A 17337-nucleotide genomic window follows, 5' to 3' on the forward strand; every position below is an offset into this window, starting at 1 on the left:
TAGCTATCTGAAAGTCTTTATTCTAGCTGATTGGGACTACACCTAGGTATTTAGGGGACCCAGGTGTAGCCCTGAGTGTCCAGAGCATGGGGTTTTCAAAGGCAAAAACCACGTTCTGGCATCTTTCGTCTGTGTGTGTGTGTGTCTGTGTCTGTGTGTGTTGGGGGGATGACCGGCTTTGTGTAAGCAAGCAATTTGACAGAAGCTAAGATCAGCAGTTAGCTGGAAGGGATTCTGAGCTAAGATAAGCTATTAGCTGGAGGTGGTTCTGCACAAGCAGGTGGTTTAACAGAAACTAAGACAGGTTAGCTGCGGCATCTTGACTTTGGGGTCTTGGAAGAGAGTTGGGTAATTTTCCATGGGATTCTTCATCAAAGAGGTCAAGTCCTAGTTAAACCTAAAATGACCTCATCAAGGATACAAGATGGAGGAACTTCTGCACTGTCTTGCCCTGCTACAGACCTTACAAAATATGGTTGACTCTCTACTATTTATCCCATACATAAAGTTTTGTGGTGTCCCTGTATGATCAGCAGATGATAGCAGGAAATCAGAGTCCCCTCCTGGGGGTCTTAATATAGTTAATAAAATAATTTAAGAATGTTGTTGTAGAATATTATTTTAAGGTGTGTTGCTTTTGTTTATGTTGCATTTGTTTAACTCTGTGAAGCTGTGTTACTGTGCCTGTCTAAAACACCTGATGGTTTAATAAAGAACTGAATGACCAATAGCAAGACAGGAGAAAGGATAGGTGGGGCTGGCAGACAGAGAGAAAATATAGAAGTAGAAATCTTGGAGGATAAAGACCAAGGAGGAAGTATCCAGAGAAGGAGGAGGACATCAGGGGCCAGCCACCCAGCCACCCAGCCACACAGCCAGCCACAGAGTAAGAGTGAAAGTAAGATATACAGAAGTAAGAAAAGGAAAAAGCCCAGAGGCAAAAGGTAGATGGGATAACTTAAAGTTAAGAAAAGCTGGCAAGAAACAAGCCAAGCTAAGGCCAGGCATTCATATTTAAGAATACGCCTCCATGTGAGATTTATTTGGGAGCTGGGTGGCAGGCCCCACAAAAGAACAAAAACAAACAACAACAGAATGTACTTAAACAGAAGTTTGAGGACAATTTTGTTTGAGTTTAAAAGAAAAATCCTACCAGGCAGCGGTGGCACACACCTTTAATCCTAGCACTTGGGAGGCAGAGCCAGGCAAATCTCTGTGAGTTCGAGGCCAGCCTGGTCTACAGAGTGAGTTCCAGGACAGGCTCCAAAACTACACAGAGAGACCCTGTCTGAAAAACCAAAAAAAAAAAAAAAAAAAAAGAAAGAAAGAAAAATCTCTGAGCAGACCAACTGCCCAGAGGGGGAAAGTGGAGAAGAGGGAAAGAACAAACAAACAAACAAACTAAAAAGCCAACTTAATTAATATGGACAACAGCTGCATGGGGAGGCAGTCACATGGCAAGGAAGGGGCTTGAGTAAGGAAATTCAAAGTTTTAGGGAAAGCATGTTTAGGACAGAGATAGAAGAAAAGGAAAAGTTATGTCTGTGGTCCTGTCAGGGAGTATGCTGGAGGAGGGAATTCTGGTAAGGAAAAGTACACTGTTCCATTAAGAGAATACTTATTCCCCCTTCCTCTTTAACATGGCTTATGGTGAACCTGCCGTCCTACGGGTGGTCCCTTCACCAGGTCAAGGACCTGCCCAACTGGATTAACTCTTCAGGGAGGAGACAATGGGATGTCTCTACCTACAGACAAATTCCATTCTTTACTGTAACAATATGACTAGCACAACCAATCCAGGGCATCTCGTCTTGGGACCAGTAATTGGTTTCCAAATAAGCATGTGACTAACTTTGTAGAGTTCTTAAAAAGACTTCCTCATGGCTGCAAGGGGGCCTTCTTTCTCTGGGTGTTAGCACGTCTGGGTTACGATGTCAGGAATCACTGCAGCTACTTCCCCATTGTCTGAGGGCAGCAGGTGACCTGGTGTGACACACCTGAAAGAATGGAAGAATCCTCTAGTTCTTGTATCATTGTTAACCAACAACATCAATCAACCCTGCCCTAGCCCTGAACTTCCTTGTCTTACAACACAGTAAATGTCCTTATTGTCTGTGAACATGATTCATGGGAATGGGTTTTATTAAGTGTTCACAACCAAAGCACTCTCACTGATCTATTATTACATGTTCGTGTCTTTGGTAACTAGTTGCTATGGCTTGACTCTGAAATGTCCCCCACCCAAGACTTTTGAAGCCTTGGTTCACAGCTGGTGATGCTGATGAGAAGTTACGGATCCTAAAGGGGCTAATGAGTTGGAGGAAGTTAGGAAGTAGCACCTTCTTAGAGGAAGTAGAGGCAAGTAATGAGGTGATATCCTACTTCCTGTCCACTGTGTGCTAAGCATCCTTTTCCCAACATGACTGTCCAACATGACATTTTGCCTTGCTACAAGCTTACAAGTAGTAGAGCTGGCTGGTCACAGACCGAGACCTCTGAGCCTGTGAGCCAAAATAAACATGTCTCCCTCTTACATTGTTTTCTCAGGGATTCTGTCACAGTGATGGAGAGTGTCCATCCAGCACACTGCTTTCCCTAGATGCTGGTAAAATATTTTCTTCAACTCATCCAGTACAGTTAGAAGACTCTGAAAAATACACACAGCTCCAAGTTTACAAGCACTCTACAAGGTGTCCGGTCCCCAGCACCTTGTTAGGATCCGTTAATGTCAAAAGCTCTTGTTGCCATCTTTTCACAACCCACATTGCAGACCCAGGCGAGGTTTGAGAATGTAATTCTTTCCTTAAGTACATTAAAATTCCCAGGTGGGTAGAGGGTGTCGCTGAGTGACAGAGCTGGTATAGCGTGTGTGAGGTCCTGAGGCTTAAGCAGGCTATTTAACTCTGCTTAAATTCCGAATTCTTTTGAGAAGACTGCTTGAGTAGATTTCTGACCCCATATTTCTCTTCTTGCTTGTCTTACTGACCCAACTTCCCTTCCAGTGCTCTCAAATTTCAGCCCTGCCTGCCCACCAGGAACCATTTCTTCTTTAAGCTTCTTCTTGTTCCTGTAAGTGTGGTGGGGTGTATTTACAAGGAGGAAATGAATAGCCCAGAGAACCCAGGAGATTTTCATCAGGATGACCACAATAGAGGTACCCAGTTTCTGTGCCTGTTTTCCTCTGTGAAAATGAAGAAAATTTATAAACTGTTAACTCTGTGCACTCCCATGAACTTCTCTAAAAAGTTCCAGAGGTATATTGAAGTCAGTTTTAACTACCAAGGATTTCAAAGAGGGATGGGGAGTTAATCAGAAAGCCTTATTTCAAGAGCCACACTTATTATTTAAAACATCCCTGGCAATCATTCACCATGTAAAGGGAATAACTTCTTTAACGTAGCCATTTGTCATTTCTGGCCGCCAGCCCATTAACCCAAGTAATCAACCCTGGTTTCCTCTCAGTCCCCCTCAGCTCAGCGGGGCAGATTTTCCTTCAGCTGTGTTTCACGTTTCAGCCTCTCACTATCTGCTTTATATACACTTACAGGTATGAGTAGAAGTCAAATATTTTACAGCCTCTTTATTCTTACACAGAAACTCTATGAAATTTAATTTTCTACCCATTAAATACTTTGCCTTTTAATTACTTATCAATTTCTTTTCTTATTTTTCTTGGAATGTACTCCTAAATTACTTTCCTATGTGCTATAGAAGTCTGTGAGACTGTTCAGTGTGAGTTAGAAAACATTCCCCTGTTTTCAGGTAACCCCTAGGACTTTAATTTTTTTCATTTATTTAATTAATTTGTTTTTCTTCCTTTTCTTTTTATTTTATGTGTATGGGTGTTGTGCCTGCTGGAATGTCTGCACACCACATGCCTGCAGTGCCTGTGGAGGCCAGAAGAGGGCATTAAGTTCTCTAGACCTGGAGTTACAGTGTGAGCCACTAGGTGGATGCTGGGAATTCAACCCAGGTCCTCTGGAAGAGCAGCCAGTGCTCTAAAGCACTGAGCCGTCTCTCCAGCCACTAATAACTTCATTTTGAGACATGTCTCACTCCTGAGGGACTCAGTCTGCCGTCTAGAGGATGGCCTAGAGCTCCTTATGTTGTTGTTTTGTTTTTGTTTTTTTTGAGACAGGGTTTCTCCGTGTAGCTTTGTGCCTTTCCTGGAACTCACTCTGTAGCCCAGGCTGGCCTCGAACTCACAGAGATCCGCCTGGCTCTGCCTCCCGAGTGCTGGGATTAAAGGCATGAACCACCACCGCCCAGCTAGAGCTCCTTATGTAGCCCTGGCTGTCTTGAAGTCATGGCGACGCTTCTGCTTCAGCTTCTAAGATACAGGGGTTATAGGATGAACCACCACTGCCTGGTTCCGAGAGGCCTTCAAAAAAAAGCTGTTTTATTATTAAAAGAAGTCTTTTAATCTTTTGTGGAAAAGAATGAGAGACTTACAACTCCAACCCCCCAAAACAAACATTTTGTGCTCCAAAGGATACCAAGAAAGTGAAAAGACAATCTGAAGAATGGAAAAGAATATTTACAAACCATATATAACTGACTTACACTCAAATATATGACAAATGGTTATATTATGATTAACAATAGCCTTTTTAAATAATGGGCAGAGGGACAGGACATAATGGTACACACCTACAGCCCTTGGGTGGTGGAGACAGGAAATCATTCATCCTTGGCTTCATAACAAGGTTGAGGTCAGCCTGGGATACATGAGCCCTTGTCTTGTGTGTGTGGGAATACAGAAAGGAAGAAATTCAAGGATGGTCTATAAAGTTAAATACAGCTGGGTGTGGTGGTACACACCTTTAATTCCAGCACTTGGAAGGCAGGGGCAGGCAGATCTCTGTGAGTTTGAGGCTAGCCTGGTCTACAGAGTGAGTTCCAGGCTAGCCAGAGCTACATAGTAAGATCCTGTCTCAAAAAACGAAACAAAAACAGAAATGAATTAATAAGAATAAGGATTCAGACCCTTCTTCCCAAAAGATGCGTGTGTCCACTAAGCACATAAAAGATACTCAGAAGTATTAATTAGTAGAAGCCACAATACTATTTTATATGTGCAAGGATGAATGATTATAATTATTAAAAATGATAGATACTAGAACCCTTGGAGATGCAGAGAAATTGGAACCCTAATGTATGGCTAGTGGAACTGTAAAATCATACTGTCACTGGGGGAATCAGACTGGGAATCACCTAAGTCACTTCCTGAAATGGCTTAATAAAGAGTTCTTATATAACCTAGAAATCCCATGAAATTGAAAACAGTGCCAAGATACAAATATGCACACCAATGTGCACAGCAGCATTATCAGAACCAAAAAAAAAAAATGGAAGTGATTTAAATGCTAATAAACTGGTAAATTGATAAAATGTGTTGTGTACACTTAGTGGAATATACTTATGCCCTAAAAAGGAATGAAGTGTTGATACATGCAACACATGGGTAAACCTTGGAAACACTGTGCTAAGTGAAAGAAGCCAGGCATGCAAAAGGCCACATATTATATAATTCCACTTCTATGAAATGTCCAGAATAGGCAAACATGTAGAGCTTAAAATTTTGTCAGTATTAGCCAGGAGTATTAAGGAGGGAGAGTAAGGGATGAAGAATGAACCTAATGGGTATAGTATTTATGGACTATTGAAGAATATGTTCTGGAACTAGATAATTGTGATGTTGACGACTGACTAAATGGTTACCTCTGTATATACTACAGCCCAATGCATTGTATACATTGTAATTTTTTTGTGGTGCTAGCAATTGAACCCATGGTCTTTCATATGCCAGTCAAGTACTGTACCAATAAGCTACACCCTCAGTTCTGCATATTGTATATCGTAAGGACAAATTATATAGTAAATAATTAGAATTCAATTAAGAAATCAATTATATGGTCTGGGAAGATTGCTCAGTGGTTAAGAGCACTTGCTCCTCTTGCAGACAGCCTGGGCTCCCAGCACCCATACTGGATGGTTTACAACCTCCTGTAACTCCAGTTCCAGGGAATCTGAGACTGCTTCTGACTTTTGTGGGTTTCTGCACACACGTAGTGCACATATACTCAGGCACACACACATACACATAAAATTAATATTAAAACAAGAAATCAGCGATTATATTTCTACTCTAGTCTATTATAGTAACAAAACTGGTTCTAGAAATATCTTCAGAATCCAGGGAAGAAGTGTATAGAAAAAAAATAACAATAGCTGAATGTGGTCATGCACACTTGTAATCCCAGCACAGGGGAAATTGAGGCAGAAAGCTTGAAAGTTCCAAGCCAGCCTTCACTATATATTGAGACAGACCCTGACTCAAAAAAATAAAACAAAGCTGGGCGGTGATGGCGCACGCCTGTAATCCCAGCACTTGGGAGGCAGAGCCAGGCGGATCTCTGTGAGTTCGAGGCCAGCCTGGGCTACCAAGTGAGTTCCAGGAGAGGCGCAAAGCTACACAGAGAAACCCTGTCTTGAAAAACCAAAAATAAATAAAAATAAATAAATAAATAAATAAATAAATAAATAAATAAATAAATAAAACAAAACATAAATAACAATAGTCAGCAATGGCAAACCATATCTGAATTCACATTCTACTTTTTCAAATATCTCACCATGATTTATGCTTACATGCTTCCTTACTGTTTTCTACATTGAAATAATAACTACTTCTAGACAACTCTAACATCCTTGAGGTGAAGGGTACAATTAAGGCACAGCTCATCTGCTGCTGTTGGCTGGGGGTGGAATGCAAAAATAAAATCGTCTTTATCTGCTGTTTTCAATTTGCTCCCCAAACCATCAGATCTGAAAAAGGAACCCAGGTAGAAGTTGCTGTCCAGAAGGTACGAGTCTCTGCCTGTCTCACAGAAAGATTAAAAAGTAGGAGATTTCAGGAGCTTTGGGTTCCTATTAAATTTGTTGTTTATGAATTTTTCATAATTCCTTAAGTGTAGATAGGCATCTCATGGATGATGAATCACAGAAGTAGAAATAGATCTCTGAAAAGTCTCCAAGCTTCACTGAACACTAGGGATGGACACATTAGAATAACAAAAAGACCCTTTTAGGTCTGGAGTGGTTGCTCAGTGGTCGTGTACTTACTGAGGTGCACAGAGTGGTTCAGAAAAAGCAGGAGCACATATACTAAAATTGGAACGACATAGAGAAGATTAACACGGCCCCTGCACTAAAATGATATGCAAAAGCATAAAGTGTTCTACATTTTTATAAAGGCAGTATGTGTGAAAGTAGTAGGTATTGAATGAATGATACAGTTACAGTTTTTGCGGTTAACATTTATGTAATCTTGCATAATATGAATATGTAGTACACGTGCTTGTTAATTACTTAGCTTATATTCAAATTAATGTATAGATTAAAATGTGTAACTAGGATCTTAGCTCAGTATGGTAACATGTGCCTAAAGTTCCAGCAACTTGGGAGGCTGAACTGAGAGGATTTTCAGTTCAAGACCAGCCTGACCAAAGAGTATGACTCCATCTTAAAAATAACAACAGCCGGGCGGTGGTGGCGCACGCCTTTAATCCCAGCACTTGGGAGGCAGAGGCAGGCGGATCTCTGTGAGTTCGAGGCCAGCCTGGTCTCCAAAGCGAGTTCCAGGAAAGGTGCAAAGCTACACAGAGAAACACTGTCTCGGAAAAACAGAAAAAAAAAAAAACCAAAAAAAAAAAAAAAGTAATAAATGAAATTTAGAAGCTTATGCAAGAATACTGCTTTTAGAGATTACTTCTCAGTGTGGTTTTCTAGACATTCATTTCCTAAATTAAGCATTTGGGGAATATTTTTTTTCTTTTTTTCTTTTTTTTTTTTGGTTTTGGTTTTGGTTTTTCCAGACAGGGTTTCTCTGTGTCTCCCTGGCTGTCCTGGATTTCCCTCTGTAGACAAGGCTGGCCTTGAACTCAGAGATCTGCCTGCCTTTGCCTCCTGAGTGCTGGGATTAAAAGTGTGGGCCACCTGCCGGGCGGTGGTGGCGCACGCCTTTAATCCCAGCACTCGGGAGGCAGAGCCAGGCAGATCTCTGTGAGTTCGAGGCCAGCCTGGTCTACAGAGTGAGTTCCAGGAAAAGGCGCAAAGCTACACAGAGAAACCCTGTCTCAAAAAACCAAAAAAAAAAAAGTGTGGGCCACCATTACCCAGCTATTTGAATTTCTTTTTTTTTTAAATGATTTATTTTCTTTTATGTGCATTAGTGTATGTATGTCTGTGTGAGGGTGTCGGGTACCCTAGAACTGGAGTTACAGACTATTGTGAGCTACCATGTGGGAATTGAAGGCAGGTCCTCTGGAAGGCAATCAGTGCTCTTAACCGCTGAGCCATCTCTCCAGTCCCTGAATTTCTTATAAAGATTATGCATTTATGATACATAAAATAACATTTGTTCTTTTTTGTTTTTGTTTTGTTTTCTGAGATAGGGTTTCCCTGTGTAGCTTTGGAGCCTGTCCTGGAACTCACTCTGTAGACCAGGCTGGCCTTGAATTCACAGAGATCTGCTTGCCTCTGCCTCCCGAGTGCTGGGATTAAAGGCGTGCGCCACCACTGTCTGGCAAACATTTGTTCTTTTAAGAAAGATTAATGACAATTTCCAAGTAAACAACACCCCAGGATCCCGGTGGTCAATTAATATTACCTATGCTTCCTTTCTCCACGATTCCCTATTAGTTTAGATTGAATGGTCAAGAAAGAGAGTGAAAACAGCTGGAAATTCAGAGAATCAAACTCTAAGGCTTGGCACAGCCCAGTGATAGAGGGTTCATGTAGCATGCACGAGGCCCTGGGATTGATTGTCTGTCTGTCTGTCTGTCTGTCTCTCTGTGTAGTTTAGCAGGACAGTCTTCAGCCAGGCCACCCTCCAGCTGGAATCCCCCTCCTACTTTAGCCCCTAGAGCAGACCTCACACTCACACCACTGTGACTGCTGACCGTGTTTACGTTCTAAACCAGAACTGAATCTTTCTTTCTTTCTTTTTTTTTTTTTTTTCCCAGAGCTGAGGACCGAACCCTGGGCCTTGCGTTTTTACAGTCTTATATTTTTTATTTTGTGTATAAGCATTTATATGTGCATGCCTAGTGTGCACGTGCAGATCAGAGACAGCTTGTTTGAAATGGTTCTCTTCCTTCCACCGTATGGATTCTAGGATCCAGCTCAAACCCATAGGCTCGGAGGCTGGCACCATCTCGCCAGGCCCCACACCTACTGTATTCTCTCTCTTTCTTTCTTTTTCTTTTTTTTTTCAAGAGAGGGTCTCTCTGTGTAGCCCTGGCTGTCCTGGAACTCACTCTATAGACCAAGCTGGCCTCGAACTCAGAGATCTGCCTGCCTCTACCTCCCGAGTACTGGGATTAAAGGGGTATGCTACCACTACCCAGCACTTTATTTTCTTTCCATCAAAGAAAAACTGAAATAAGATTTTTTTTAAAGTTCTAAATATATTTTTGTATTTTTTTTTTTGTTTTGTTTTGTTTTGTTTTTTTTTTTTTTTTTTGGTTTTTTTTTTTTTTTTTTTTTTTTGGTTTTTCGAGACAGGGTTTCTCTGTGTAGCTTTGCGCCTTTCCTGGAACTCACTTGGTAGTCCAGGCTGGCCTCGAACTCACAGAGATCCGCCTGGCTCTGCCTCCCGAGTGCTGGGATTAAAGGCGTGCGCCACCACCGCCCGGCCCAAATTTTTGTATTGTTGATTTAGAAATCAACAATAACACTACTGCCCCGGCCAGAGGGGTCTTCAACGGGGACCTAAAGGGAGGGCCGGCGAATGAGAGGGACAAGAGACACAAAGAATGAGAGCAAGACAGGACGTCTGATCAAGCTCCAAAATTTTATTTTACTCTCAAGGCAAATATAGGTAGGCAAAGGGGGTTGAGAGCTGGAAGGGACTTAGTAACGGGGGTTACAAGCAGGAAGGGACTTAATTATGGGCTGTTTGGCCAGCAGGAAATGTTGCTCTGAAGGTTATCTATCTACTCTTGCCTAACTGCCTAATTGCCTAACTGCAGCTCATTCACCTAATATCTGAGAAGAGGTTCTGGTATCTGTGGGAAGAGGTTCTGGTGCTATGGAGACTTAAGCAAGGCCTAGATCTAAGAAAAGAGGAGAGAAACCTAAATATGGCAGCATGTGTGTCAAGGGTTGCTTAGGCTTATGGCTCCCGTCACACTACTTTCAGCTTTATTATTGTTATTATTATTATTTTATTATTATTATTTAATCAGAATTTCATGTATTCCAGGCTGGCCTCAAACTTGCTATGTAATCAAGAATGTGAACTCCTGATCTTCCTGCCTCCACTTTTTGAATGCTGAGATTACAGAAATGAACCCACCATACCAACTTTGTGTGGTGCCAGCGATCAAACCAGCATGACTATGTAGCATATGCATGCAGTGCCCATGGAGGCCAGCACTAGATTTTCTGAACTGGAGTTACAGAAAGTTTTAAGTTGTCATGTGGTGCTAGAAACCGAACCCAGGTCCTCCAAAAGAGCAGAAAGTGCCCTTTTTTTTAATTAAAAAATTTTTAATTCATTTAATATACTAACCATAGATCCCCTTCTCATCCTTCATCCCGCTTCTCCCCCCTTCTCCCCCAGACCTACCTCCTCCCATCCCCTCCTCCAAAAGAGTAAGTCCTCCCATGGGGGGACAGCAAAGCCTGGTACGTTCAGTTGAGGCCAGACCAAGCCCCTCCCAGCTGTATCAAGGATGAGCAAGGTGTTCAACCATAGGTAATGGGATCCAGAAAGCCAGCTCATGCACCAGGGATAGATCCTGATCACACTGCCAGGGGCCCCTCAAACAGACCCAGCTGTCTCCCATATGCAGAGGGTCTATCCAGTCCCATGCAGGTTCCACCGCTGTTGGTCCAAAGTTCGTGAGTTCCTATGAGATTGGTTTGTTTGTCTCTGTAGATTTCCCCATCATGATCTTGACTCCCCTGCAGCAAGTGTTCACAGCAAGTGTTCTTAACCACTGAGCCATCTCTCTCCAGCCTCTGGTAGTTTTGATTGTAAACTCAACGCGATCTAGAGTCATCTAGGAAGAGACTCTCAACGAGGAATTGGGTTTGCGTGTTGGCATGGCTCTGAGGGATAGTCTTGATAGATGTGGGAAGACCCTACGTCGCTTTTTGTAAGGGCATTTGATCAAGACAACAGAAATAAAAGCGGGACAGCAGCCGAGCACTCTACCAACTGTATGACTCCACCCATGATTATCTTGAAGGACTATTAAAAACCTGTAATTCAAAAGCTAGAAGATGTATTAAGTGGTCCAACCCCTTCGTTTTCCACAGAAAAGTGGGTTGAATGGATCTGATCCTGACTTACTGTCACACAGATAGATTGGGGATACTTGGGGACATATCCCTGAATGTTTGATTAAAGCAGTTGTGCTGTTTTGTATCTCCAGGGGTGTGTGAGTAGAAGCCATAGAAGAGACAAGTTTCATTAGTTGTAAGAAAGAACATCCTGGCAATTTGATTTCTTTAAAAGTGAAGTGAATAGATTGCCACATTGTGTAAATAGGGTCTCTGATATTGGAAAGGTTTTAAAAATGAGCTGGGGCCAGGCGGTGGTGGCGCACGTCTTTAATCCCAGCACTTGGGAGGCAGAGGCAGGCGGATCTCTGCGAGTTGGAGGCCAGCCTGGGCTACAGAGTGAGTTCCAGGACAGGAACCAAAACTACACAGAGAAACCCTGTCTTGAAACACCCACCCCTCCCAAAATGAGCTGGGTTACTTAACTAATTAAGACAGTAAATTGAATCATACTGCTTTCAAGTGTCCCATCCACTTTAACATATGAGTTCATGTTGCTGTTAAGATGAAAAAGAATGTAAAGATATATATATATCTCACTGGTAGAGTGTTTGTTTAACCCTAGCTTCCATTCACAGCATGATAAAACAAAAAGGAAAAAAGGAAAACAGATCGTGACAGTTAAAACAGAATTTTATGATTAAAAAAACTGACTTTCACTTTCTTTTTCACAGATATACACACACTACATTTTATGTCTGTGTGTGACCGCATTAGTACGGAAGTCGGAGGACAGCTTGTGGGAATTGGTTCTCTACTTCTAGCATGTGGGTCCTGAGGCTCACACTCGGGCTGGAGAGATGGCTCGGTGGTGAGGAGCACTGGCTGCTCTTCCAGAGGTCCTGGATTTGCTGCCTAGCACCTACACAGCAGCTTACAAATATCTGTAACTCCAATTCCAGGGGTTCCAATGCCTTCTTCTAGTCTCTGTGGGCATCAGGCTCACACATGGTATACAGATATAAAGGCAGGCAAAACAGCCATACACCTAAAATGAAATAATAAATAATAATAAACAACAATGTGGACATAGCAACGAATGTGCCTACCCATTGGATCATCTTGCCATCCTAGAATTCTGTAATCTTAAAAACCAAATAAAACTCACTTTATGAAATTAATGCATTTCTAAGGTTGGAGGAATAGTTTAGTTGATCCTGCTCAAACATGAGGACGTGATTGTATTTTCCCAGCACTTACATAAAAGAAAAGTCTGCTGCAAGAGTGTGTGTGCCTATAGTCTCAGCCCTGGTGAGCAGGAGACAGGAAGATTCCCTATGGTTTTCTTGCTAGACAGATAAACTAAATCGTCAAGCTCGGGGTTCAGTGATAGATCCTGTCTCAAAACAAGGTAGGGGCAAATGTGGTGGTGCATGCCTTTAATACTGGTACTGTGGTAGGTAGTTCTCTGTGAGTTAAAGGCCAGCCTATTTACAAGACCCAAAATAAATAGGGAAAGTTTCATAGTGTTACCCCTGGCTTCTGCATATACCTGTGCATATGCACACAAGCATATATACATATTATACACACACAGACACACACACACACACACACACACACATACACACACTAGTGCATTTCTATTAAAGAATACCAAAATAAAATGCAGGCCTACAACCCTGGTTAAAATAAGAGTAAAGCCATGAAGCTAGGAGTTTTATTTTTTAATTTTTAAAAATTTATTGTTGTTGCTATTATTATTATTGTTATTATTATTTGCCTAATGTGGTTGTGCATGCCTTTAATCCCAGCCCTTGGGAGGTAGGGGCAGGCAGATCTCTGAGTTCAAGGCCAGCCTGGCCTACAGAGTGAGTTCCAGGACAGCCAGGGCTACACAGAGAAACCCTGTCTCAAAGACAAACAACAACAAAAAGAGATGAGATGAGAAGAAAGGAATGTGTAGATTTAGATTTACACAATTTGTAGAAATAGAGCAGGAGAGTGAAATATTTCCTGTGGAGGACAGTGGATAGTCACCGCAGAAAATCTCTGTAGGGAAGAGAGCTAAGCAAGAGACAGTTCCCACAATTCCAGTACTGCAGCGCCAGAGCCAGCATGGATCACTGTGCTCAAACACCCACAACGTGCCTACAAGAGCAAAGACCACAAACTTCAGAAGAACAGTTGGGAGGGTTCTCTCCTTTACCAGCCTCTTGCTAGGAAAGTTCCCTAATAGTTAAAAATAATCACCTATCAGTGTCCCCCATGCCCACACCCCAGGTTCAAGCAACCTCAAGTAGAAAACATTTAAAACATTGCATCTGCATTAAATATGCAACTCGTGGTATAGCATTTGTATTACACTAGGTACTAGCAATTTAGCTAATCTAGAGATTAAATAAATTATGCAGGCAGTGTAACAGTATGCCATTTTAAATAAAGGATGTGAGCATCCCCAGTATCTGAAGGGGCTCCTGGAACAAACCTACCATGATACCGAAGGAACCAGTGTACTTTGATAACTAATGAAGCTATTGAGAAATAAAGCCCGTTTGTAAACCCACAGGCTCATACAACAGGATGTGGCCTTTCCATTTCAGTTACTGCAAATGCATTCTTCCAGCTGCTTAAGCCCGAGACTTCAAACTTAGCCTCTTCTCCCTTGCTTTCACGTTTTAGGCTTCAAACCCATATTCCAAATGCATTTCTTCAGAGTTCCAGCGCTTCTTAACACCTCCACCGCAAACCCCCAGGTCAAAACCATTACATCTTGGATTTCCTTGCCTGTGTCCTTCCTCCTTTTTTTTTTTTTTTTTGTATGTTGGCTGACTTTTGAGACAGGGTCTCGTTCTGTTACCCGGGCTGATCTGAAACTCACTATGTAGCCCAGGTTGACCTTGAACTTGCGGCAAGTCTTCTTTCTCAGCCTCCCAAGTGCTGGGACTACAGGTGAGCCCATGAGGTATTGTGAGCCATGGTACCTTGCTCTTCTTGGATCCTTCTGAGCATTGGACTCTGTCTGATGCCTTTTCAGTCAGTCCATCCTTACTTAGCCCAGCTGCCAGGAAAGAAATGCTTTTAAATTCTGTAGGTGACAACCATGCTTATCTTTTGTTCAAGGCCTTCCAGTGGCCTCCCACTGTACTCCTCAGAAGAGCCCATGAGGCCTTCCAGTGACCTCTCACTGTACCCCTCAAAGAGTCAACAAGGCCTTCCAGTGGCCTCCCACTGAACTCCTCAGAAGAGCCCACGAGGCCTTCTGTGACCCCCCCACTGAACTCCTCAGAAGAGCCCACCAGGCCTTCTGTGACTTGGCTCACTGCTTCTCTCACCTCATCTGCCACATTCTTAAAATTTTAAATTTTATTTTGTGTGTATTTTATCTATGTGTACATGTATGTCTAGGACCACTTTCACGTCTGGTGCCCACAGAGGACGAAAGAGGATGTCTGATCCTCGAATGTGAGTTCCAGATGGTCGTAAGCTGCCAGGGAGGTGCTGAGAACCTGGGTCTTCTGAAAGCGTCTGTGCTCTTGACTGCAAGGCCGTCTCTCCAGCCTCAGTCCGCGGCACTCAGCTTACTGTGGAATCACTTCCTGAGTTTGCGTCTTGGTGCACCCGCAATGCCAAAACAGGCATGGCCGAGACATCAAAGACTAGAGAAAGACCTGCGGCAGGCAAGGGGGTGTGGAGTTATTTCCAAAACAATGCCCTCTTTGAACAAAGGAAGCATGGAGACTTTATCCAGGAAACCCAAACATACTCACATAGGAAAATACGTTATGGCTGGGGTCATTTCTGAGCAGTAACAGTTAAAGACATTCTTCAGTACACTCACTGTAAGGTTCAAGAAGGAAAGATAGCAGACACATTTCTAGGTGTGCTTATATGAAGGTCAAGAGGGGTAAGTTTTTTTTGTTTGTTTGTTTGGTTGGTTGGTTGGTTTTTCAAGACAGGGTTTCTCTGTGTAGTTTTGGTGCCTGTCCTGGAACTCGCTCTGTAGACAAGCAGGCCTTGAACTTACAGAGATCCACCTGCCTCTGCCTCCCAAGTACTGGGATTAAAGACGTGCACCACCACCGCCCGGCGATGGACAGGAGTGCTTTTGGCATGCTTAGCTTAGTAGGTAACAACTCAATTCCTCGTTTCTTTGAGGCTTTTTATCTGGTAGAGATGTTGAAGGAGTTTCTGTATTGATTATGATGTTCATGTGATCTCTGTTCCTCGAATCTATTTCTAAAAATGCATATTGATTTGCATATGTTGAACCAAACTTGCATCCCTGGAACAAAATTTACTTGGTCAGGGTGTATGTATTACCTAATGTGTTCTGGAGTTTGACTTGGAAAAATTTTATTGAGTATTTTTGCAACTATGTTAATTAGGGGTATATTTACAATTGCTAAATCTTCTTTATGAATTTTCCCTTTATTAACATGTAGTGGTCTTAGCCAGGCATGGAGGCAGAGGCAGGTGGATCTCTGTGAGTTCAAGGCCAGCCTGGTCTATAGAGCAAGTTCCAGGACAGCTAGGGCTATTATACAGGGAAACTCTGTCTTGAACAAAAAACAAAAAACAACCCCAAAAAACATGTAGTGGTCTTTTCATCTCCTTTTTTTGGCTCAAGTCTCTTCTCAGATATCAGAATAGATGTATCAGCTTGTTTGGGGTTTCTATTTGCTTGATAAAATGTTTTCCATTAACTCTTAGTCTGTGGATTTTTTTTTTAAACCAGTGAGGTATGTTTCTTAGAGACAACAAAGAGTAGGATCTCATTTTTACATCTAGTCAGCCAATCTATATCTCTTCATTGGTGAATCGAGGCCACTTACTTTTAAGGTTATTATTACGAAGTGTTTAGTAATTCCCATAATGTGATTTTTTTTCTGGTTGGTTGGATTATTGTTTGGTTTTACTTTCTTCCCCATTACTGTTAAGGATTTGTAGGTCGACTGTGTTGACATAATGGAGTCCTAGCTCTCCCATCTATTTCCCTACCAATGTATTCTTTCCTATTCTCTTGTGACTGAGAGTCCTTCTGTGCACATTGCTCCTTCCAACACGGTATTCTGCAATGCTGGCTCAGTGGTAATGAATTCCCTTACTTTGTGCTTGTATTGACATGTGATTATTTTCCTATAAAATTTAAAATGTAGCCTTACTAGATTTGGCAATCTTGGTTGGCAGTTATTACTTTCAGGGCTTGAGATAAGTCATTTGTGCTTTCTTAGCTTTTAGAGTTGCTGACAAGATATCTGATGCTGTTCTGACATCTCTACCTTTGGAGGTGACTTGGCATTTTTCCCCTTACAGCTTTTAATATAGTTTCTTTGCATTTTTGACATCTTGACTATAATAAGTTACAGAGAGATTCTTTGCTCACATCTATTCAGAATTCTCAATGTCTCCTGTATTTGAATGTCTATATTTTCCCCATAGATCTGGGAATTTTCTGCTTTGATTTTTGTGCCTTTAGTTTTATTTCAGCTCCTTCATCTTTATTATGGATTTCTGGGTCTGATTCCTTGATTGTATTCCAGAGTTCTTAGATGATGTACTCCTGTTAATTTAATGTTAATTTTTCCTTATTGGTATTTGAATGCAGTATTTTATCAGCTTTGTTCTCTATTCATGGCATCTTTCTTCTCCTCGCTTAAGCCATTGTTTTTTTTTTTTTTTTTCCTTTGAGTCAATCAGTTTTTCACTTCTTAGATGTCTATTTTTTTTTTGGTCAAAATTTCAATTTCATTGCTAAATTTTTCTGCCGTGTCATTGACTTTCTTGTCCATTTTTCTGATTTTTCTTCTATGTTGATGACTTTCTTATCAAAGTCCTATATTGAATTCATCTACTTGTTTATATTTTCCTCCAGATCATTGGCACTTTACCATAAATATTTTGGTAGCACATGCCTTTAATCCCAGCACTCAGGAAGCAGAGGCAGGTGGATCTCTGAGTTTGAAGAGTTCCAGGACAGGAAAAGCTGCCAAGAGAAACCCTGTCTTGAAAAAAAAAAAAAAAAAGGAAAGAAAAAGAAAAAAA

The 17337-nt window shown here is 41.8% G+C and overlaps 1 non-coding gene across 1 annotated transcript; it reads left to right on the forward strand.

The window, feature by feature from the left end:
* The first annotated feature begins 7138 nt into the window (after positions 1–7138).
* On the forward strand, positions 7139–7250 carry LOC128106764 (U6 spliceosomal RNA). The gene has a single exon (XR_008216823.1). It is a non-coding gene; the product is annotated as a U6 spliceosomal RNA (small nuclear RNA).
* The last annotated feature ends 10087 nt before the right edge of the window (positions 7251–17337 follow it).

This window comes from Peromyscus californicus, unplaced genomic scaffold, assembly GCF_007827085.1.
Source record: "Peromyscus californicus insignis strain IS unplaced genomic scaffold, ASM782708v3 Scaffold_9__1_contigs__length_137607984, whole genome shotgun sequence".
Classification (NCBI taxonomy): domain Eukaryota; kingdom Metazoa; phylum Chordata; class Mammalia; order Rodentia; family Cricetidae; genus Peromyscus; species Peromyscus californicus.